Raw genomic sequence first — 23,450 nt, 5'->3', positions numbered from 1 at the left:
ACTTTTCTAGACGGTTCCCTGAAGTCTATGTCCCTGACCAAAAGATCGCTGTGGACGAATCACTGGTCCACTTCACAGGCCGGCTGGCATTTAAGCAGTATATTCCCAGCAAGAGGGCTAGGTACGGCTTAAAACTAAACAAGCTCTGTGAAAGCCAAACGGGATATGTGTACGCCTTTCGCGTGTACGAAGGCAGAGACTCTGAGCTCCAGCCCCCTGAGTGCCCAACGTACATGGGAGTAAGTGGGAAGATTGTCTGGGACCTAGCCTTCCCATTGCTGCAAAAGGGGTACCATATTTATATGGACAACTATTATACCAGTTTGCCCCTTTTCCGCCACCTGTACCTGAAGAAAACCTTGGCCTGCGGTACAGTAAGAAAAAACCGGAAGGGCTTCCCGCAGAGTCTTATCACCACTCAATTACGAATTGGGGAATCCGCAAGCCTTAGGAACGAGGAGGTAATGGCTTTGAAGTGGAGGGATAGTAAGGACTTTTACCTCATGTCCACCATCCACAATGACACCTCAGTGGAAATTCGAAGACGACGCGGTTCCGTTCGAAGTTCCGCTCAAAAGCCTGCTTGCATCCACGAGTACAATAAGTACATGGGGGGGGTGGATTTAAACGATCAAATGCTGCAGCCCTATCTCCCGTCACGAAAGACCCTCTTTTGGTACAAAAAGCTTGCAATGTACTTTTTCCATTTGGCCATGTACAATGCCTTTGTCACCTATAAAAAGTCCACAACAACACCAATCCCCTTCCTCCAGTTTATTGAAGACATTGCCACTGCCCTCATTTACCAGCAAGGATCCCCCCCAGAAATCATTCGTTCGGATTGTGTCAGCAGACTTCATGAGCGCCATTTCCCTTTCCATATCCCACCATCACAAACCGGAAGAAGACGCCAAAAAAAGTGTCGGGTGTGTAGCAAAAGAGGAATTAGGAAAGACACCAGTTTCCATTGTACCGATTGTCCCTCCCAACCTGGCCTTTGCATTGGAGAATGCTTCAAAATATATCACACTGCCCTAAACTTTTAGCCCATATTTCACTGCTGAATATTTTCCTGCTGCCTCAACCAACCATATCACTGCCTTCCTTGTGAACCGACCCTGGCCTGTATATCGACTATGTCTCTGCCTGCCGTCTGCATTGTTTATCCGCCATGTTTCTGCCTTTCAAGTGAACTGACCCTGGACTGTTTATCGACGATGCCTCTGCCTGCCGTCTGCATTGTTTATCCGCCATGTTTCTGCCTTTCAAGTGAACTGACCCTGGACTGTTTATCGATTTTGCCTTAGCCTACCGTCTATTTCTGCCTTTTACCTGCACTGACCTCGGCCTGTTACGACCATGTTTTTTGCCTGCCACTTAAACTGATCCTTCGCCCTGCTACTGTAGTAGTGGGATTCAAAATGACACAGGGGTCTCACTTTTGTGAGGGGCTTCAGAATATAGCGTTCTGATATGAGAAAACCAGTTTTTGGATTTCTCTGGGTTTGTAAACTCAGAACAGGGTCTGGAGTCCGGAGGCTTCAAAGCGATTTGAGTGTGAGAAGCCTCTACCCCTGTCCCCATTCTTTCCCGACCGAGGCCCTAAGCTTGATGGTCCTGCCTGCTGCCTGGACCAATACTTTGGCTGTGCTGATCATATCCCTGCCTGCACTGACCCAGGACTTTTTATGGAACATGTGCCTGTTGCCTGGACCAATAATTGGGCTGTACTGACCATATCTCTGCCTGCTGCCTGTACTAATTATGGACAGTATTCCTGCCTGCTGCATGGACAATCCTTTTTCTGCTGCTGACCTGCCTGCTACCTGGACCAATTCTTTGGCTGTGCTGACAATATCTGTGCCTGCTGCCTGTACTGACTATGGACAGTATTCCTGCCTGCTGCCTGGACAATCCTTTCCCTGTCGCTGTCTACGTTCCTGCCTGCTGCTTGAACCACTGAACTGCTAAAACCACAGGTATTTTTTTGTTTATCCTTTGCTCAGCAGAATGTATTTTGGTATGTATTATGCTATGTGTTAGGGGCCTTCAACAATGTGATAGGTTGTCAGGAATTTGTGTGTGATTTATGTCCCTAGCCACTTGCCAACCGGCCAATGTATATATACGTTCTCGGTTTAAACCTAAAAACCGGTGTTATGGCAGCAGATAGCTGCCATAACCCTGGTATTTTTTTAAACGGTGGACAGTTGGCTTTCCGATAAGGGTGGACTCAGCGGCGGATTCGCCGCGGGATCACCCTTCCGGGATGGCGGAAGAGGTGACCCCCCCCCCTCCCGCCGCGTCCCGGTCCTTTTCCCCGCTTACCGGACCCGCCGGCAGCGGGGAAAATGATCCGGTCCCGGATCCTCATGGACAGGATGTTGAGTGAGGGCAAGCTTGCCCTCACTCGACTCTATGGTCTTGGAGGACCGGAGCTACGGCAAACGTTGTTGCCTAGCAACCAGTTTAAAGGTCCCTTTTTTTTTTTTTCATTTTATTTTATTTATTTATTTATTTTTTTTTTTTTTCTATCTTTTAGTGTACTTGTGAGATCTGAGGACTTTTTGACCCCAGATCTTACAAAAAAGAGGTCCTGTCGTGCCTATTTCTATTACAAGAAATGTTTACATTCCTTGTAATAGAAATAAAAATGATCAATTTTTTTTTTAAACGGTGTAAAAATAAAAAATAATAAATAAAATAAATAGTAAAAAAAAAAAAAAAAAATTAAAGCACCCTGTCCCCGTTAGCTCGCGCGCAGAAGCGGACGCATACAGAAACCCCGCCCACATATGTAAACGGTGTTCAAACCACACATGTGAGGTATCACCGCGATCGTTAGAGCAAGAGCAATAATTTGAGCCCTAGACCTCCTCTGTAACTCTAAGATGGCAACCTGTAGAAATTTTTAAAATGTCGCCTATGGGGATTTTTAAGTACCGAAGTTTGTCGCCATTCCGTGAGCGTGCGCAATTTTGAAGCATGACATGTTGGGTATCTATTTACTAGGCATAACATTATCTTTCACATTATGGAAAAAAATTTAGCTAACTTTACTGGTTTCTTATTTTTTAATTAAAAAAAGTGAATTTTTTTAAAAAAAATTGCGTTTGGAAGACCGCTGCGCAAATACGGTGTGATAAAAAATATTGCAATAATCTCTATTTTATTCTCTAGGGTCTCTGCTAAAAAATATATATATATAATGTTTGGGGGTTCTAAGTAGTTTTCTAGTAAAAACAACTGATTTTAGCTTGTAAATACCAAATGTCAAAAATAGGCCTAGGCAAGTGGCTAGGATGCATGATAGTGCTCCTTGAATGTTGTGCCCCTCTATATGGCTAGGCTGTGAAAAAGTCTCACACATGTGGTATTGCCATACTCAGGAGGAGTGGCAGAATGTATTTTGGGGTGTCATTTTTGCTGTATACATGCTATGTGTTAGGAATATCCAATAAATCGACATTGTTGTTAAAAAAAAAAAGGTTTTAATTTTTTTCCCACATTTTCCAAAAACTTGTGGAAAAAAATGACACGTTCAAAAGACCCATAATGCCTCATAGAATATACGTTGGAGTGTTTGCTTTCCAAAATGGGGTCATTTTGTGGGTGTTTCCATTGTCTTGGTGCTCTAGGGCCTTTAGAAGTGTGATAGGTAGTCCGAAAATGATGTGTGTAATTTATGCTCCTAGAACGCCTGAAGGTGCTAGTTGAATGTGGAGTCTCTTTATGTGGCCAGGCTGTGTAAAAGTCTCACACATGTGGTATCGCCATACTCAGGAGGAGTAGCAGAATGTATTTTGGGGTGTAATTTTTGCTATTTCCATGCTATGTGTTAGAAATATCCTATAAATTGACAACTTTGTGTAAAAAAAAAAGGTTTTCATTTTTTTCCCACATTTTCCAAAAACTTGTGGAAAAAAATTACGCGTTCAAAAGACCCATAATGCCTCATAGAATATATGTTGGAGTGTTTGCTTTCCAAAATGGGGTCATTTTGTGGGTGTTTCCATTGTCTTGGTGCTCTAGGGCCTTCAGAAGTGTGATAGGTAGTAAGAAAATGATGTGTGTAATTTATGCTCCTAGAACGCCTGAAGGTGCTAGTTGAATGTGGAGTCTCTTTATGTGGCCAGGCTGTGTAAAAGTCTCACACATGTGGTATCGCCATACTCAGGAGGAGTAGCAGAATGTATTTTGGAGTGTAATTTTTGCTATTTCCATGCTATGTGTTAGAAATATCCTATAAATTGACAACTTTGTGTAAAAAAAAAAGGTTTTAATTTTTTTCCCACATTTTCCAAAAACTTGTGGAAAAAAATGACGCGTTCAAAAGACCCATAATGCCTCATAGAATATACGTTGGAGTGTTTTCTTTCCAAAATGGGGTCATTTTGTGGGTGTTTCCATTGTCTTGGTGCTCTAGGGCCTTCAGAAGTGTGATAGGTAGTCTGAAAATGATGTGTGTAATTTATGCTCCTAGAACGCCTGAAGGTGCTAGTTGAATGTGGAGTCTCTTTATGTGGCCAGGCTGTGTAAAAGTCTCACACATGTGGTATCGCCATACTCGGGAGGAGTAGCAGAATGTATTTTGGGGTGTAATTTTTGCTATTTACATGCTATGTGTTAGAAATATCCTATAAATTGACAACTTTGTGTAAAAAAAAAGGTTTTCATTTGTTTCCCACATTTTCCAAAAACTTGTGGAAAAAAATGACACGTTCAAACGACCCATAATGCCTCATAGAATATATACGTTGGAGTGTTTGCTTTCCAAAATGGGGTCATTTTGTGGACTTTTCCATTGTATTGGTGCTCTAGGGCCTTGAAAAGTGTGATAGGTAGTAAGAAAGTTTTATGTGTATTTATGCTCCTAGAACGCCTGAAGGTGCTTCTTGGACGTGGAGTCTCTTTTTGTGGCCAGGCTGTGTAAAAGTCTCACACATGTGGTATCGCCATACTCGGAAGGAGTAGCAGAATGTATTTTTGGGTGTAATTTTTGCTGTGTACATGCTATGTGTTAGAAATAGCTTATAAATTGACAACTTTGTGGGAAAAAAAAGAAAAAAAATTTTTTTCTTCATTTTCCCAAGAATTGTGGGAAAAAATTACAACTTCAAAAAGCCCACTATGCCTCTTACTAAATACCTTGGACTGTCTATTTACAAAAAGGGGTCATTTGGGGGGTATTTGTACTGTCCTGACATTTCAGGGCCTCAAGAAAGGAGATAGGCAGTCAGTACATCTGGTGTGATCAATTTTCAGTAATTGGTACCATAGCTTCTAGACTCAATAACTTTCACACAGACTAAATAATATACACTAATTTGGGTTAATTTTACCAGAGACATGTAGCAGTATACATTTTGGCCCAAATGTATGAAGAAAAATTAATTTTTTGCAAAATGTTATAATTGAAACTAAAAAAAAGTGTTTTTTTTTCAAAATATTTGCTCTTTTTTTGCATATATCACGAAAAAAGAAAACCCCAGTTGTGATCAAATACCACCAAAAGAAAGCTCTATTTGTGTGAAAAAAATGATAAAAATTTTGTTTGGTTACAGTGTAGCATGACTGAGCAATTGTCATTCAAAGTGTGAGAGTGCTGAAAGCTGAAAATTGGTTTGGGCAGGAAGGGTGTCAAACTGCTCTGTATGGAAGTGGTTAAGGCTCTAAAAGACAAAAATTGACAGCTAAGAACTTAGTATTCTGTAGCTGAAGGTACATTAGGCATTCACGGGATACAGAAGTAAGTGTCGGCCGTAAAAGGCCCCAAAATTAGCCCACATGGGTTTACCTGACAGCTAAGAACGTAGTATTCTGTGGCTGAAGGTACATTAGGCATTTACAGGATAGAGAAGTAAGTGTCGGCCATAAAAGGCCCCAAAAATTAACCCAAATGGGTTTACCTGACAGCTAAGAATGTAGTATTCTGTGGCTGAAGGTACATTAGGCATTAACAGGATAAAGAAGTAAGTGTCGGCCATAAAAAGCCACAAAAATTAGCCCACATCAGTTTACCTGACAACTAAGAACGTAGTATTTGGTGGCTGGAGGTACATTAGGCATTCACATTAGACAGAAGCAAGTGTCGGCCTGTATAAGCCCCAAAACTTAGCTCACATGGGTTTAACTGACAGCAAAGAACATAGTGTATTTGATGGCTGAAGGTACATTAGGCAATCACAGTATACAGAAGAAAGTGTCGGGCCTGTATAGGCCCCAAAAAATAGCTCACATGGGTTTAACTGACAGCAAAGAACGTAGTATTTGATGGCTAGAGGTAAATTAGGCATTCACACAGGAGAAACAAAAAGAAAGCCAACGAATAACCTGAGGTGCCATCTTGCCATGGCCAAGTTCAAAGGGGTCGAGGGTGGCAGTTTTGATCGCCTACGGCCACATCACCCTGAAGGCACCCGATCTCGTCTGATCTCAAAAGCTAAGCAGGGCCGGGCCTGGTTGTTACCAGGATGGGAGACCGCCAGGGAATACCAGGTGCTGTAGGCTTTTGGCTTTTCCTTTATTCGTTGGCTATCTTTTTGTTTCTCCTGAGGTGCCATCTTGCCATGGCCAAGTTCAAAGGGGTCGAGGGTTGCAGTGGTGATAGCCTACAGCCACATCACCCTGAACACGCCTGATCTTGTCTGATCTCGGAAGCTAAGCAGGGTCAGTCCTGGTTAGTACCTGGATGGGAGACCGCCTGGTAATACCAGGTGCTTTAGGCTTTTGGCTTTTCCTTTATTTGTTGGCTTTCTTTTTGTTTCTCCTGAGGTGCCATCTTGCCATAGCCAACTTCAAATGGGTCGAGGGTGTCTGTGGTGATCCCCTATGGCCACATCACTCTGAACGCACCTGATCTCATCTGATCACGGAAGCTAAGCAGGGTCAAGCCTGGTTAGTACCTGGAGGGAGACCGCCTGAGTATAAAATGTGCTGTAGCCTTTTGGCTTTTCCTTTATTCGTTGGCTTTCTTTTGTTTCTCCTAAGGTGCCATCTTGCCATGACCAAGTTCAAAGGGGTCGAGGGTGGCAGCGGTGATCGCCTATGGTCACATCACCTTGAACGCACTCAATCTCGTCCAATCTCAAAAGCTAAGCAGGGTATGGCCTGGTTAGTACCTGGATGGGAGACCGCCTGGTAATACCAGGTGCTTTAGGCTTTTGGCTTTTCCTTTATTTGTTGGCTTTCTTTTTGTTTCTCCTGAGGTGCCATCTTGCCATAGCCAACTTCAAATGGGTCGAGGGTGTCTGTGGTGATCCCCTATGGCCACATCACTCTGAACGCACCTGATCTCATCTGATCACGGAAGCTAAGCAGGGTCAAGCCTGGTTAGTACCTGGAGGGAGACCGCCTGAGTATAAAATGTGCTGTAGCCTTTTGGCTTTTCCTTTATTCGTTGGCTTTCTTTTGTTTCTCCTAAGGTGCCATCTTGCCATGGCCAAGTTCAAAGGGGTCGAGGGTGGCAGCGGTGATCGCCTATGGTCACATCACCTTGAACGCACTCAATCTCGTCCAATCTCAAAAGCTAAGCAGGGTATGGCCTGGTTAGTACCTGGATGGGAGACTACCTGGGAATATCAGGTGCTGTAGGCTTTTGGCTTTTCCTTTATTCGTTGGCTTTCTTTTTATTTCTCAAGATGTGCCATCTTGCCATGGCCAAGTTCAAAGGGGTCGAGGGTGGCAGTGGTGATCGCCTACGGCCACATCACCCTGAACGCACCCGATCTCGTCTGAGCTCAGAAGCTAAGCAGGGTCACGCCTGGTTAGTACCTGCATGGAAGACCGCCTGGGAATAACTGGTGCTGTAGGCTTTTGGCTTTTCCTTTATTCGTTGGCTTTCTTTTTGATTCTCCTGAGGTGCAATCTTGCCATGGCCAAGTTCAAAGGGGTCGAGGGTGGCAGGGGTGATCGCTTACGGCCACATCACCCTGAACGCACCCGATTTTGTCTGATCTTGGAAGCTAAGCAGGGTCGTGCCTGATTAGTTCTTGGGTGAGTGACCGCCTGGGAATACCGGGTGCGGTAGACTTTTGGCTTTTCCTATATTCGTTGGCTTTCTTTTTGTTTCTCCTTAGGTGCCATCTTGCCATGGCCAAGTTAAAAGGGGTTGAGGGTGGAAGTGGTGAGCGCCTACGGATACATCACTTTGAACGCGCCTGATCTCGTCTGATATCAGAAGCTAAGCAGGGTCAGGCCTGGTTAGTACCTGGATGGGAGACCGCCTGTGTAGCGGAGGAGTAGTTTAATCTACATGGGCTCTGCTGGTAGATAGGAAAACAGGTAATAATCCAACTAGGCTGGTACAGCATGCAACAATCCAGGTAGCGTTATACAATCCTTCCCTCCCAAGAACTATACGACACATAGGCTGGGAGTCAACTCAGAATGCCTTGTTTATTGAAAACACAAGAGATCTACACTCTGCCAAAACCCCCTCCCTCTTCGAGTCATTCCACATAAACACACATCCCATAATAAGCTTACAAGGCAGACAGGAACAATAGGACAATGGAATGCCGGTATTCACAATAACAAACCCCACCCCACTAGCAGGGGTCTATGAAACACTGCTGCCATATTCTAGCAATCTGCAATATATCTTTATATATTTCCTCAGGGACACTGTTCAGTAATATTATGGTCATTCTTTCAACACAAGCCACACTCTCAGTGTCCATTCCGATACAGCCTGGGAATACCAGGTGCTGTAGGCTTTTGGCTTTTCCTTTATTTGTTGGCTTTCTTTTTGAGAAGTTTGACAGCTAAGAACGTAGAATTCTGTGGCTGAAGGTACATTAGGCATTCACACAGTATACAGAAGTAAGTGTCGGACTATTTAGGCCCCAAAAATTAGCTCACATGGGTTTAACTGACAGCAAAGAATGTAGTATTGGATGGCTAGAGGTACATCAGGCATTCACACAGTATACAGAAGTAAGTGTCGGCCTTTATAGGCCCCAAAAATTAGCTCACATGGGTTTACATGACTGCTAAGAACGAAATATTCTGTGGCTAAAGGTACATTAGGCATTCACAGGATACAGAAGTAAGTGTTGGCCATAAAAGGCCCCAGACATTAGCCCACATAGGTTTACCTGACACTTACCTTCAGTCACAGAATACTACGTTCTTAGCTGTCAGTTAAACCCATGTGGGCTAATTTTTGGGGCCTATACAGGTCGACACTTACTTCTGTACCCTGTGAATGCCTTATATACCTCCAGCCACCAAATACTACGTTCTTAGCTGTCAGGCTAATTTTTGGGGACTTTTAAGGCCGACACTTACTTCTGTATCCTGTAAATGCCTAATGTACCTTCAGACACAGAATAATAAATACATTCATTTTGACAAAAAAAATTTCAGACCATTGGAGACCAAGTGCAGTTATCTTGTCTAAAACCGGCTTTTTAAGACTCTAAAAGACAAAAATACAGTCATTTTGACTAAAAAAAGTTTGTCAGACCTTGGGTGACCAAATGCAGTTATTTTGACTAAAAAAGGCTTTTTAGACACTTGGAGACCAAAAAAGAGTCATTTTGACCAAAGAAATTTTTTCAGGCCATTGGAGCCCAAATGGCCGGTTTAAGACAAATCTTGTCTAAAACCGGCTTTTTAAGGCTCTAAAAGACAAAAATATAGTCATTTTGACTAAAAAAAATTTCAGACCTTTGGTCACCAAATGCCGTTATTTTGACTTAAAAAAGGCTTTTTAGACACTTGGAGACCAAAATAGAGTCATTTTGACCAAAACATTTTTTTCAGGCCATTGGAGCCAAATGTCTAAAATCTTGTCTGAAACCGGCTTTTTAAGGCTCTAAAAGACAAAAATATAGTCATTTTGACTAAATTTTTTTTCAGACCTTTGGTGACCATATGCAGTTATTTTGACTAAAAAAGGCTTTTTAGACACTTGGAGACCAAAATAGAGTGATTTTGACCAAAATTTTTTTTCAGGCCATTCGAGCCCAAATGACTGGTTTTAGACAAATCTTGTCTAAAACCGGCTTTTTAACGCTCTAAAAGACAAAAATACAGTCAATTTGACTAAATTTTTTTTCAGATCTTTGGTGACCAAGTGCAGTTATTTTGACTAAAAAAGGCTTTTTAGACACTTGGAGACCAATCCCATCTGTTTCCCATCCATCTATTAGCAGCATTTCCTTCCTTCTGTGAAGACACTTATACACTCAGGTTGAGCAGTGTTATTTAGTGTTAGGTTCTGAAAGATACGCAGGATGCCTTGTTGTTGGCTTTGCAGCTTCCGCATGCATTTGCAAATGTGTGTTAACTAAACTCCTGTTTTTAACCTATATTGTTAGACAGGTTTATTTGGTTTGTTAGCAGACTGGTGGGTAAGTATTTCAAACTAGGGACCGGCTGTTTTTCACACACCTTCATTTATCCCCCTTGCTTTCTTTGACTATTTACAGGGATGGAGATACTGAGCAGTGCTCGCCAGTTCTCACATAAAGTCCCACAATTGCCCATTTCTTGTATCGTATTAGGGATGGAGACGCTTGCTTTACAGGCGGGTGTCTCACTCAAAGTCCCCATTTGCCTATAACATCTTTACTAAAGGGATGGGGGTGTGTGTTTCCCAGCGGATCACATTTAGTTTTCACCCCATGGCTATTATACAGCCATGCATTTTTCATTGCCAGTCATGGATTGGAGCAGATGGGGGAGGATTGGGCGGTCTCCAATCCCATCTGTTTCCCATCCATCTATTAGCAGCATGTCCTTCCTTTTGTGAAGACACTTATACACTCAGGTTGAGCAGTGTTATTTAGTGTGGGGTTCAGCAAGATACGCAGGATGCCTTGTTGTTGGCCTTGCAGCTTCTGCATGCATTTGCAAATGTGTGTTAACTAAACTCCTGTTTTTAACCTATATTGTTAGACAGGTTTATTTGGTTTGTTAGCAGACTGGTGGGTAAGTATTTCAAACTAGGGACCGGCTGTTTTTCACACACCTTCATTTATCCCCCTTGCTTTCTTTGAATTTTTTTTATCAGACCTTTGGTGACCAAATGCAGTTATTTTGACTAAAAAAGGCTTTTTAGACACTTGGAGACCAAAATAGAGTCATTATGACCAAAATTTCGTTCAGGCCGTTGGAACTCAAATGGCCGGTTTTAGACAAATCTTGTCTAAAACCGTCTTTTTAACCACTTAAGCCCCGGAAGATTGTACCCCCTTCCTGACCATGGCCTATTTTGCGATTCGGCACTGCGTGACTTTAACGAACAATTAAACAATTTTGACGTCCTTTTTTTCCCACAAAAAGAGCTTTCTTTTGGTGGTATTTGAGATCACCTGTGCGATTTTTTGATCATGCGCTATAAACAAAAAAAGAGCGTCAATTTTGCAAAAATAGCAATATTTTTCACATTTTTTTATATGAAATTCCCCAAAAAAATGTAGAAATCAACATTTTTTAACATTTTCGGCCAGTTTGTTTTATGCTATGTTTGGTACAAAAAATCGCAAAAAGCGTATTTTGATTGGTTTGCGCAAAAGTTATCGTGTTTACTAACAAAGGGAAAGATTTTTGTCATTTTTGTTGGTCGGCGATCTGCGATTTTTTTTGTGGTACTGCAAAATTGCGGCGGACAGATCGGACCCTTGACTGACATTTTTGACACTTTTGGGGTTACCAGTGACATTTCTACAGTAATCAGTGCTATACATATGCACTGTTACTGTAAAATTACACTGGCAGTGAAGGGGTTAACTTTTTTTGAGAGGGAGGGGCTGTGTGTGTCCCTAGGGGCGTGATTCTAACTGTGATTGGCTGTGGCTTGAGCTGTAGGAACAGTGATCAACGGTCCTACATAGTAGAACCGTATGATCACTGTTTCTACACAGGGGAGAATGAAAGGTGGCTCGTTTACATCAGCCGCCTGACTTTCTCCCTCTGCAGCGACGATCGCCGAGTGACAGGCTGACATCGGGTCCGCTGGTAACACGCGCGGGGGGGTCCGTGACCACGCGGGAGCGGGAGCGCGCCTCCGGGGGCGCGCGCTCGCTCCCTAGACCCTCACAGGCTAGCGACGTAGATCAACGTCACTTTGCCTGTGAGGGGCTGACTGCCGACGTAAATAGTCGAGCGGCAGTCGGCAAGTGGTTAAGGCTCTAAAAGACAAAAATACAGTCACTTTGACTAAATTTTTTTTAGACCTTTGGTGACGAAATTCAGTTATTTTGACTAAAAAAAGGCTTTTTAGACACTTGGAGACCAAAATTGAGTCATTTTGACCAAAACATTTTTTTCAGGCCATTGGAGCCCAAATGGCCGGTTTTAGACAAATCGTGTCTAAACCCCGGCTTTTTAAGGCTCTAAAAGACAAAAATACAGTCATTTTGACAAAAAAAAATTTCAGACCTTTATTGACCAAATGCAGTTATTTTGACTAAAATAGTCTTTTTAGACACTTGGAGACCAAAATACAGTCATTTTGACCCAAAAGTTTTTTCAGACCATTGGAGACAAAATGCAGTTATCTTGTCTAAAACTGGCTTTTTAAGACTCTAAAATACAAAAATACAGCCCTTTTGACTAAAAGTTTTTTTTCATTAACAGAATACAGAAGTAAGTGTCGGCCGTAAAATGAAATGCAGGTGAGGAGAAAGACCAGCGCTATGGATACATTCTCAGAGACTTTATTGCATAAAAATAGGTTGCAGCCACCAACCAACCCCTAAAACATTAGGGGTCAAGTATCATATGGGGGGAAGGTAGTTGGAAACGGCGCTACCTTTTATATATAAAGTAAAACCAACAGTGTAACCAGACCGTGGGGTAACTTTTAAGATATGTGCAAAATAAAGTGCCAGTGCAAAGAATATGTGTCGGCCGTAAAAGGCCCCAAAAATTAGCCCACATGGGCTTACCTAACAGCTAAGAATGTAGTATTTGGTGTCTGAAGGTACATTAGGCATTCACAGGATACAGAAGTAAGTGTCGGCCATAAAAGGCCCTAAAAATTAGCCCACATGGGTTTACCTAACAGCTAATAACGTAGTATTTGGTGGCTGAAGGTATATTAGGCATTCACAGGGTACAGAAGTAAGTGTCTGTATAGGCCCCAAAAACTAGCCCACATGGGTTTAATTGATAGTTAAGAATGTAGTATTCTGTGGCTGAAGGTACATTAGGCATTCACGGGATACAGAAGTAAGTGTCGGCCGTAAAAGGCCCCAAAAATTAGCCCACATCAGTTTACATGACAACTAAGAACGTAGTATTTGGTGGCTGGAGGTACATTAGGCATTCACACAGTATACAGAAGTAAGTGTCGGCCTGTATAGGCCCCAAAAAATAGCTCACATGGGTTTAACTGACAGCAAAGAACATAGCATTTGATGGCTAGAGGTACATTAGACATTCACACAGTATACAGAAGTAAGTGTCGGCATGTATAGGCCCCAAAAATTAGCTCACATGGGTTTACCTGACAGTTAAGAATGTAGTATTTGGTGGCTGAAGGTACATTAGGCATTCACAGGATACAGAAGTATCTGTCGGCCTGTATAGTCCCCAAAAATTAGCCCACATGGGTTTTACTGACAAGATTGGGCGCGTTCAGGGTGATGTGGCTGTAGGCGATCACTGCTGCCACACTCGACCCCTTTGAACTTGGTCATGGCAAGATGGCACCTCAGGAGAAACAAAAAGAAAGCCAACGAATAAAGGAAAAGCCAAAAGTCTACCGCACTTGGTATTCCCAGGCGGTCTCCCATGCAGGTTCAAAAATGCAGGTTCAAAAACAGGCCCGACCCTGTTTAGCTTCTGAGATCAGACGAGATTGGGCGCGTTCAGGGTGATGTGGCCGTAGGCGACCACTACTTCCACACTCGACCCCTTTGAACTTGGCCATGGCAAGATGGCACCTCAGGAGAAACAAAAAGAAAGCCAACGAATAAAGGAAAAGCCAAAAGTCTACCGCACTGGTATTCCCAGGCGGTCTCCCACCCAGGTACTAATCAGGCCCGACCCTGCTTAGCTTCCGAGATCAGATGAGATCAGGCGCGTTCAAGGTGATGTATCTGTAGGCGCTCACCACTTCCACCCTCAACCCCTTTTAACTTGGCCATGGCAAGATGGCACCTCAGGAGAAACAAAAAGAAAGCCAACGAATAAAGGAAAAGCCAAAAGTCTACCGCACCTGGTATTCCCAGGCGGTCTCCCATCCAGGTACAAACCAGGCCCGACCCTGCTCAGAATCTGAGATCAGATGAAATTTTTCATGTTGAGGGTGATGAGGCCGTAGGCAATCACAACTGCCACCCTCGACCCCTTTGAACTTGGCCATGACAAGATGGCACCTCAGGAGAAACAAAAAGAAAGCCAACGAATAAAGGAAAAGCCAAAAGCCTACATCACCTGGTATTCCCAGGCGGTCTCCCATGCAGATACTCACCAGGCCCGACCCTGCTTAAGCTTCCGAGATCAGACGAGATTGGGCGCGTTCAGGGTGATGTGGCCGAAGGCGATCACCACTGCCACCCTCGACCCCTTTGAACTTGGGCATGGCAAGATGGCTCCTCAGGAGAAACAAAAAGAAAGCCAACGAATAAAGGAAAAGCCAAATGCCTACAGCACCTGGTATTCCCAGGCGGTCTCCCATACATAGTTACATAGTTACATAGTTACATAGTTAGTGAGGTTGAAAAAAGACATCAGTCCATCCAGTTCAACCTATGATGTGTGTGTGTGTTTGCTTTTAACCATACATTGTATACCCCTGTATGTTGTGGTCTTTAAGGTGTCCATCTAATAGTTTTTTGAAACTATCAATGCTCCCTGCTGATACGACTGCTTGTGGAGGAGAATTCCACATCCTTACCGCTCTTACAGTGAAGAACCCCTTACGCACTTTAAGGTTAAACCGCCTTTCCTCAAGTTTTAGTGAGTGGCCACATGTCTTATTGTATCTCCTCTCTCTGAATAGTTTGTTCCTTATGCTAGGGTCGCCAGTACAGTATTTGTATCCCCCCTCAATCGTCTCTTCTCCAGAGAGAATAGGTTCAGTGATGATATGTATAAGAATTCCGCGCAATTGGATGTGATTAAGCTAATATGTTGGCTGCAGCCTACCCCAAAAATATAGATAAACTATATTTGAAAAGTAGAGATAGGATAGGGTATATTGGCGCTGCCGTTTATGGTAATAAATATGTGGGAGAAAGATCTAAGTATAATTAAAATATATAATGGGCCAATAAATGATATAAATGCGAAAAAATGTTGGTCCTTATAAACACCAAATGTGTCCAACCTTAAGTTTCAAATGTGTCACAGATAATTATTGGTAAACACTTGACACTAATAAATATAAATAAATATAATAACTTAAAAAACAGTGCAAACAATTCATATAATAACAAGTGAATATTGCAGAGATAAAGAATCAGATGAAGTGACTGGTGCAATAAATAATATAGCCACTAGGTGGCAGTGCCAGTGTTGAAATTAAATAATAAAAGGATATCCAAGTGATGTTTCCCAATATACAAGTGTGTAGGTGAAAAAGATTTGTGCTGAGTAGTATATATTAATCACTAGAGGTAATATTTTAGAAAATGACCCCAATGTACTGTGAATATGGATATCCAGGTGACAAAAATATATAATCTGGAGAAAATATGAAAATATAGATAACTATGGTGAATAGTGCCACATGAATAAAAAATCTCATAAAATTCCAAGGTGTAAATAATTAGTGAAATAAATATATAAATAAATATAGTATTAGAATTATGCCAAAGGGTTAATATAGTCCGTAATAAACATCTGGTGATAGAAAGTCCACAAAATATGATCAATAGGTTGATCTTCCAGAAGGTGCAATAATAGTGAATATTAAGGTGCAAAAATAAATTTTCATATGGAAGGAGTGAGTCCCAGTGATGGATTCGGGATATGGGTCCCGTGCTCCCTCTCTATATAGCCCGCACTCACCAGAGAGCAGCACCCCTACAGGGGTAACCAGCATTGAGTATATGGGGTAAAACCCTTGGTGGCTCTCGATAAGGTCCCTCCAATCCTCCTGGGTAAATCTCACTTCCTCCCTCTATGGTTAAAGCAAGCAGTTGCTATATAGGGTATCGATAAGGCAGTTCTCCAAAGTGTTGAAGACGGTATCCAGGATGTATAGATAAAAAACAACACTGCAAGCTCTGCGCAGAAAGCCAAAGAATAAAGGAAAAGCCAAAAGTCTACCGCACCTGGTATTCCCAGGCGGTCTCCCATGCAGGTTTAAAAACAGGCCTGACCCTGCTTAGCTTCTGAGATCAGTCAAGATAGGGCGTGTTCAGGGTGATGTGGCCGTAGGCCATCACTACTTCCACACTCGACCCCTTTGAACTTGGCTATGGCAAGATGGCACCTCCGGAGAAAAAAAAAGAGAGCCAACGAATAAAAGAAAAGTCTACCGCACCTGGTATTCCCAGGCGGTCTCCCACCCAAGTACTAACAAGGCCCGACCCTGCTTAGCTTCTGAGATCAGATGAGATCAGGCACGTTCAAGGTGATGTGGCAGTAAGCGATCACCACTGCCACCCTCGACCCCTTTTAACTTGGCCATGGCAAGATGGCTCCTCAGGAGAAACAAAAAGAAAGCCAACGAATAAAGGAAAAGCCAAAAGTCTACCGCACCTGGTATTCTCAGGCGGTCTCCCACCCAGGAACTAACCAGGCCCGACCCTGCTTAGCTTCCGAGATCAGACAAGATCGGGTGTGTTCAGGGTGATGTTGCCGTAGGCGATCACCACTGCCACCCTCGACCCCTTTGAACTTGGCCATGGCAAGATGGCACCTCAGGAGAAACAAAAAGAAAGCCAAGGAATAAAGGAAAAGCCAAAAGCCTACAGCACCTGGTATTCCGAGGTGGTCTCCCATCCAGGCCCTAACCAGGCCCGACCCTGCTTAGCTTCCGAGATCAGATGAGATTGAGTGCATTCAAGGTGATGTGGCCGTAGGCGATCACCACTGCCACCCTCGACCCTTTTGAACTTGGCCATGCCAAGATAGCACCTCAGGAGAAACAAAAAGAAAGCCAACGAATAAAGGAAAAGCCAAAAGCCTACAGCACCTGGTATTCCCAGGTGGTCTCCCATCCAGGTACTAACCAGGCCCGACCCTGCTTAGCTTCCAAGATCAGACGAGATTGGGCGCCTTCAGGGTGATGTGGCCGTAGGCAATCACCACTGCCAAGACCCCTTTGAACTTGGCCATGGCAAGATGACACCTCAGGTTATTCATTGGCTTTCTTTTGTTTCTCCTGTGTGAATGCCTAATTTACCTCTAGCCATCAAATACTATGTTCTTTGCTGTCAGTTAAACCCATGTGAGCTATTTTTTGGGGCCTATACAGGCCCGACACTTTCTTCTGTATACTGTGAATGCCTAATGTACCTTCAGCCATCAAATACACTATGTTCTTTACTGTCAGTTAAACCCATGTGAGCTAAGTTTTGGGGCTTATACAGGCCGACACTTACTTCTGTCTACTGTGAATGCCTAATGTACCTCCAGCCACCAAATACTACGTTCTTAGTTGTCAGGTAAACTGATGTTGGGCTAATTTTTGTGGCTTTTTATGGCCGACACTTACTTCTTTATCCTGTAAATGCCTAATGTACCTTCAGCCACAGAATACTACGTTCTTAGCTATCAGGTAAACCCATGTGGGCTAATTTTTGGGGCCTTTTACGGCCGACACTTACTTCTGTATCCCGTGAATGCCTAATGTACCTTCAGCTACAGAATACTAAGTTCTTAGCTGTCAATTTTTGTCTTTTAGACAAGATTTTAGACATTTGGCTCCAATGGCCTGAAAATATTTTTTGGTTAAAATGACTCTATTTTGGTCTCCAAGTGTCTAAAAAACCTTTTTTTGTCAAAATAACTGCATATGGTCACCAAAGGTCTGAAAATGTTTTTTAGTCTAAATGACTGTATTTTTGTATTTTAGAGTCTTAAAAAGCCGGTTTTAGACTAGATAACTGCATTTTGCTCTCCAATGGCCTGACAATTTTTTTTTGGTCAAAATGACTATTTTGGTCTCCAAGTGTCTAAAAATCCTTTTTTAGTCAATATAACGGCATTTAGTCACCAAAGGTCTGAACATTTTTTTAGTCAATATGACTGTATTTTTGTCTTTTAGAGCCTTAAAAAGCAGGGTTTAGACAAGATTTGTCTAAAACTGGCCATTTGGGCTCCAATGGCCTAAAAAAGTTTTTTGGTCAATATGACTCTATTTTGGTCTCCAAGTGTCTGAAAAACCTTTTTTAGTCAAAATAACTGCATTTGGTCACCAAAGGTCTGAAAAAATTTTTAGTCAAAATGACTGTATTTTTGTCTTTTAGAGCCTTAAAAAGCCGGTTTTAGACAAGATTTGTCTAAACTCGGCCATTTGGGCTCCAATGGCCTGAAAAGAAATTTTCGGTCAAAATTACTCTATTTTGGTCTCCAAGTGTCTTAAAATCCTTTTTTAGTCAAAATAACTGCATTTGGTCACCAAAGGTCAGAAAATTTTTTTTCGTCAAAATGACTATATTTTTGTCTTTTAGAGCCTTAAAAAGCCGGTTTTAGACAAGATTTTAGACATTTGGCTCCAATAGCCTGAAAAAAATGTTTTGGTCAGAATTACTCTATTTTGGTCTCCAAGTGTCTAAAAACCTTTTGTTAGTCAAAATAACGGCATTTGGTCACCAAAGGTCTGAATTTTTTTTGTCAAAATGACTGTATTTTTGTCTTTTAGAGCCTTAAAAAGCCTGTTTTAGACAAGATTTGTCTAAAACCGGCCATTTGGGCTCCAATGGCCTGAAACATGTTTTTGGTCAAAATGACTCTAATTGGTCTCCAAGTGTCTAAAAAGCCTTTTTAAGTCAAAATAACTGCATTTGGTCACCAAAGGTCTGAAAAAAAATTTAGTCCAAATGACTATATTTTTGCCTTTTAGAGCCTTACAGCCGGTTTTAGACAAGATTTTAGACATTTGGCTCCAATAGCCTGAAAAAAATATTTTGGTCAAAATGACTCTATTTTGGTCTCCAAGTGTCTAAAAACCTTTTGTTAGTCAAAATAACGGCATTTGGTAACCAAAGGTCTGAAATTATTTTTTGTCGAAATGACTGTATTTTTGTCTTTTAGAGCCTTAAAAAGCCTGTTTTAGACAAGATTTGTCTAAAACCGGCCATTTGGGCTCCAATGGCCTGAAACATTTTTTTGGTCAAAATTACTCTAATTGGTCTCCAAGTGTCTAAAAAGCCTTTTTAAGTCAAAATAACTGCATTTGGTCACCAAAGGTCTGAAATTTTTTTTAGTCCAAATGACTATATTTTTGCCTTTTAGAGCCTTAAAAAGCCGGTTTTAGACAAGATTTTAGACATTTGGCTCCAATGGCCTGAAATTTTTTTTGGGTCAAAATGACTCAATTTTGGTCTCTAAGTGTCTAAAAAGCCTTCCTTTTTTTAGTCAAAATAACTGCATCTGGTCAAAAAAAGTTTTGAAAAACAAATTTAGTCAAATTGACTGTATTTTTGTCTTTTAGAGCCTTAAAAAGCTGGTTTCAGACAAGATTTTAGACATTTGGGCTCAAATGGCCTGAAAGATTTTTTTGGTCAAAATGACTCTATTTTGGTCTCCAAGTGTCTAAAAAGCCTTTTTTAGTCCAAATAACTGCATTTGTTCACCAAAGGTCTGAAAAAAAATTAAGTCAAAATGAATGTATTTTTTTCTTTTAGAGAATTAAAAAGCCAGTTTTAGACAAGATTTGTCTAATACCGGCCATTTGGGCTCCAATGACGTGAAAAAGTTTTTTGGTCAAATTGACTCTATTTTGGTCTCCAAGTGTCTAAAAAGCCTTTTTTAGTCAAAACAACTGCATTTGGTCACCAAAGGTCTGATAAAAAAAATTAAGTCAAAATGAATGTATTTTTGTCTTTTAGAGTCTTAAAAAGCCGGTTTTTAGACTAGAAAACTGCATTTTGCTCTCCAATGGCCTGACAATTTTTTTTGGTCAAAATGACTATTTTGGTCTCCAAGTGTCTAAAAACCCTTTTTTAGTCAATATAACGGCATTTAGTCACCAAAGGTCTGAACATTTTTTTAGTCAATATGACTGTATTTTTGTCTTTTAGAGCCTTAAAAAGCAGGGTTTAGACAAGATTTGTCTAAAACTGGCCATTTGGGCTCCAATGGCCTAAAAAAGTTTTTCGGTCAATATGACTCTATTTTGGTCTCCAAGTGTCTGAAAAACCTTTTTTAGTCAAAATAACTGCATTTGGTCACCAAAGGTCTGAAAAAAAATTTAGTCAAAATGACTGTATTTTTGTCTTTTAGAGCCTTAAAAAGCCGGTTTTAGACAAGATTTGTCTAAACTCGGCCATTTGGGCTCCAATGGCCTGAAAAGAAATTTTCGGTCAAAATTACTCTATTTTGGTCTCCAAGTGTCTTAAAATCCTTTTTTAGTCAAAATAACTGCATTTGGTCACCAAAGGTCAGAAAAAATTTTTTCGTCAAAATGACTATATTTTTGTCTTTTAGAGCCTTAAAAAGCCGGTTTTAGACAAGATTTTAGACATTTGGCTCCAATAGCCTGAAAAAAATGTTTTGGTCGAAATTACTCTATTTTGGTCTCCAAGTGTCTAAAAACCTTTTGTTAGTCAAAATAACGGCATTTGGTCACCAAAGGTCTGAATTTTTTTTGTCAAAATGACTGTATTTTTGTCTTTTAGAGCCTTAAAAAGCCTGTTTTAGACAAGATTTGTCTAAAACCGGCCATTTGGGCTCCAATGGCCTGAAACATGTTTTTGGTCAAAATGACTCTAATTGGTCTCCAAGTGTCTAAAAAGCCTTTTTAAGTCAAAATAACTGCATTTGGTCACCAAAGGTCTGAAAAAAAATTTAGTCCAAATGACTATATTTTTGCCTTTTAGAGCCTTACAGCCGGTTTTAGACAAGATTTTAGACATTTGGCTCCAATAGCCTGAAAAAAATGTTTTGGTCAAAATGACTCTATTTTGGTCTCCAAGTGTCTAAAAACCTTTTGTTAGTCAAAATAACGGCATTTGGTAACCAAAGGTCTGAAAATTTTTTTTGTCAAAATGACTGTATTTTTGTCTTTTAGAGCCTTAAAAAGCCTGTTTTAGACAAGATTTGTCTTAAACCGGCCATTTGGGCTCCAATGGCCTGAAACATTTTTTTGGTCAAAATGACTCTAATTGGTCTCCAAGTGTCTAAAAAGCCTTTTTAAGTCAAAATAACTGCATTTGGTCACCAAAGGTCTGAAATTTTTTTTAGTCCAAATGACTATATTTTTGCCTTTTAGAGCCTTAAAAAGCCGGTTTTTGACAAGATTTTAGACATTTGGCTCCAATGGCCTGAAAATTTTTTTGGGTCAAAATGACTCAATTTTGGTCTCTAAGTGTCTAAAAAGCCTTCCTTTTTTTAGTCAAAATAACTGCATCTGGTCAAAAAAATTTTGAAAAACAAATTTAGTCAAATTGACTGTATTTTTGTCTTTTAGAGCCTTAAAAAGCTGGTTTCAGACAAGATTTTTGACATTTGGGCTCAAATGGCCTGAAAGATTTTTTTGGTCAAAATGACTCTATTTTGGTCTCCAAGTGTCTAAAAAGCCTTTTTTAGTCCAAATAACTGCATTTGTTCACCAAAGGTCTGAAAAAAAATTAAGTCAGAATGAATGTATTTTTGTCTTTTAGAGAATTAAAAAGCCAGTTTTAGACAAGATTTGTCTAATACCGTCCATTTGGGCTCCAATGACGTGAAAAAGTTTTTTGGTCAAATTGACTCTATTTTGGTCTCCAAGTGTCTAAAAACCTTTTGTTAGTCAAAATAACGGCATTTGGTAACCAAAGGTCTGATAAAAAAAATTAAGTCAAAATGAATGTATTTTTGTCTTTTAGAGAATTAAAAAGCCAGTTTTAGACAAGATTTGTCTAAAACCGGCCATTTGGGCTCCAAAGGCCTGAAAAAAACTTTTTGGTCAAAATGACTTTATTTTGATCTCCAAGTGTCTAAAAAGCCTTTTGTAGTCAAAATAACTGCATTTGGTCACCAAAGGTCTGGAAAAAATTTTTAGTCCAAATGACATTATTTTTGTCTTTTAGAGCCTTAAAAAAAAGCCTTAGACAAGATTTTAGACATTTGGCTCCAATGGCCTGAAAAACATTTTTTGGTCAAAATGACTCTATTCTGGTCTCCAAGTGTCTAAAAAGCCTTTTTTAGTCAAAATTACTGCATTTGGTCACCAAAGGTCTGAAAAAAAATTATTCAAATTGACTGTATTTTTGTCTTTTAAAGCCTTAAAGATGCCGGTTTTAGACAAGATTTTAGACATTTGGGCTCCAATGGCCTGAAAATTTTTTTGGTCAAAATGACTCTATTTTGGTCTCCAAGTGTCTAAATAGCCTTTTTTAGTATAAATAACTGCATTTGGTCACCAAAGGTCTGAAAAAAAATGTAGTCAAAATGAATATATTTTTGTCTTTTAGAGCCTTAAAAAGCCGGTTTTAGACAAGATTTGTCTAAAGAGAACATAATTAGTGCCAGACTCCAAATGTCACTAAACACATCCCTAATATATGTAGAAACTAGAGAGAGAATAGGTGTTTCCCAAAACAACAGACCCTAAAAAAGCCACAAAGGGCCCGTGTGTGAGGACAGGATACACCCAATGTGGGACTTTAAAGGCGGAGTTCACTTGGCATATGGTAGATAAATAGTCATGAAGAGCAATGAGATAAAATGCAATCGTATTATTGATACATAAATCACATGAAATATTAACCAACAGAGATGCAAAGCATCAATACATATGTTAAAAATTGTGCTATAAAAAACAGGATTTAAGAACCATATCCTAGATCAACCGGGTCACACAAGTCCGACATGTTTCGCCGCCATTTGTGGGCTTCTTCAGGGACCATAGATACTGGTGACCTCTGAATAGGTTCTAGGTACAAATGATATATTATAAGTATCATATATATAGTTTTATTTTAACATTGCAAAAAGTTTTAGACATGAATCATCTATGTCAAAATCAGACACTCACCAATACAATAAAATCCGGGGCACAATTACTAGATCAATGGCAAGTGGCATAATCTGCAAGTCCATCTGGGGAGTGCTCACACTCCTGGATTAGGTCCAGCTAGGTATGTCCTCATAATGTGGTGGAAACTGGACCGAATAGTGCCAGACCACGGAAGTTAATGGAGCGGCCAGCAATAAAATGATTAAATCGCTGCCTCCTTGAGGTCAAGCAAGAAAAGAAAGGAAGAAGAAAAAATTGGCATAAAAAATCCAAAAATATATTCATGGTCTGGGATGGCGTCTATGTATGCCAACATTGCCAGACCAATATTATTATAAAGGTTTTAAGCCGATGAAGCGGACATGAGTTGGGCAGTGTG

The sequence above is a fragment of the Pelophylax lessonae genome, assembly GCF_965119305.1.
Source record: "Pelophylax lessonae genome assembly, chromosome: 5".
Taxonomy (NCBI): domain Eukaryota; kingdom Metazoa; phylum Chordata; class Amphibia; order Anura; family Ranidae; genus Pelophylax; species Pelophylax lessonae.
The sequence above is the reverse complement of the archived record's forward strand: the minus strand, read 5'-3'. Positions refer to the sequence as shown.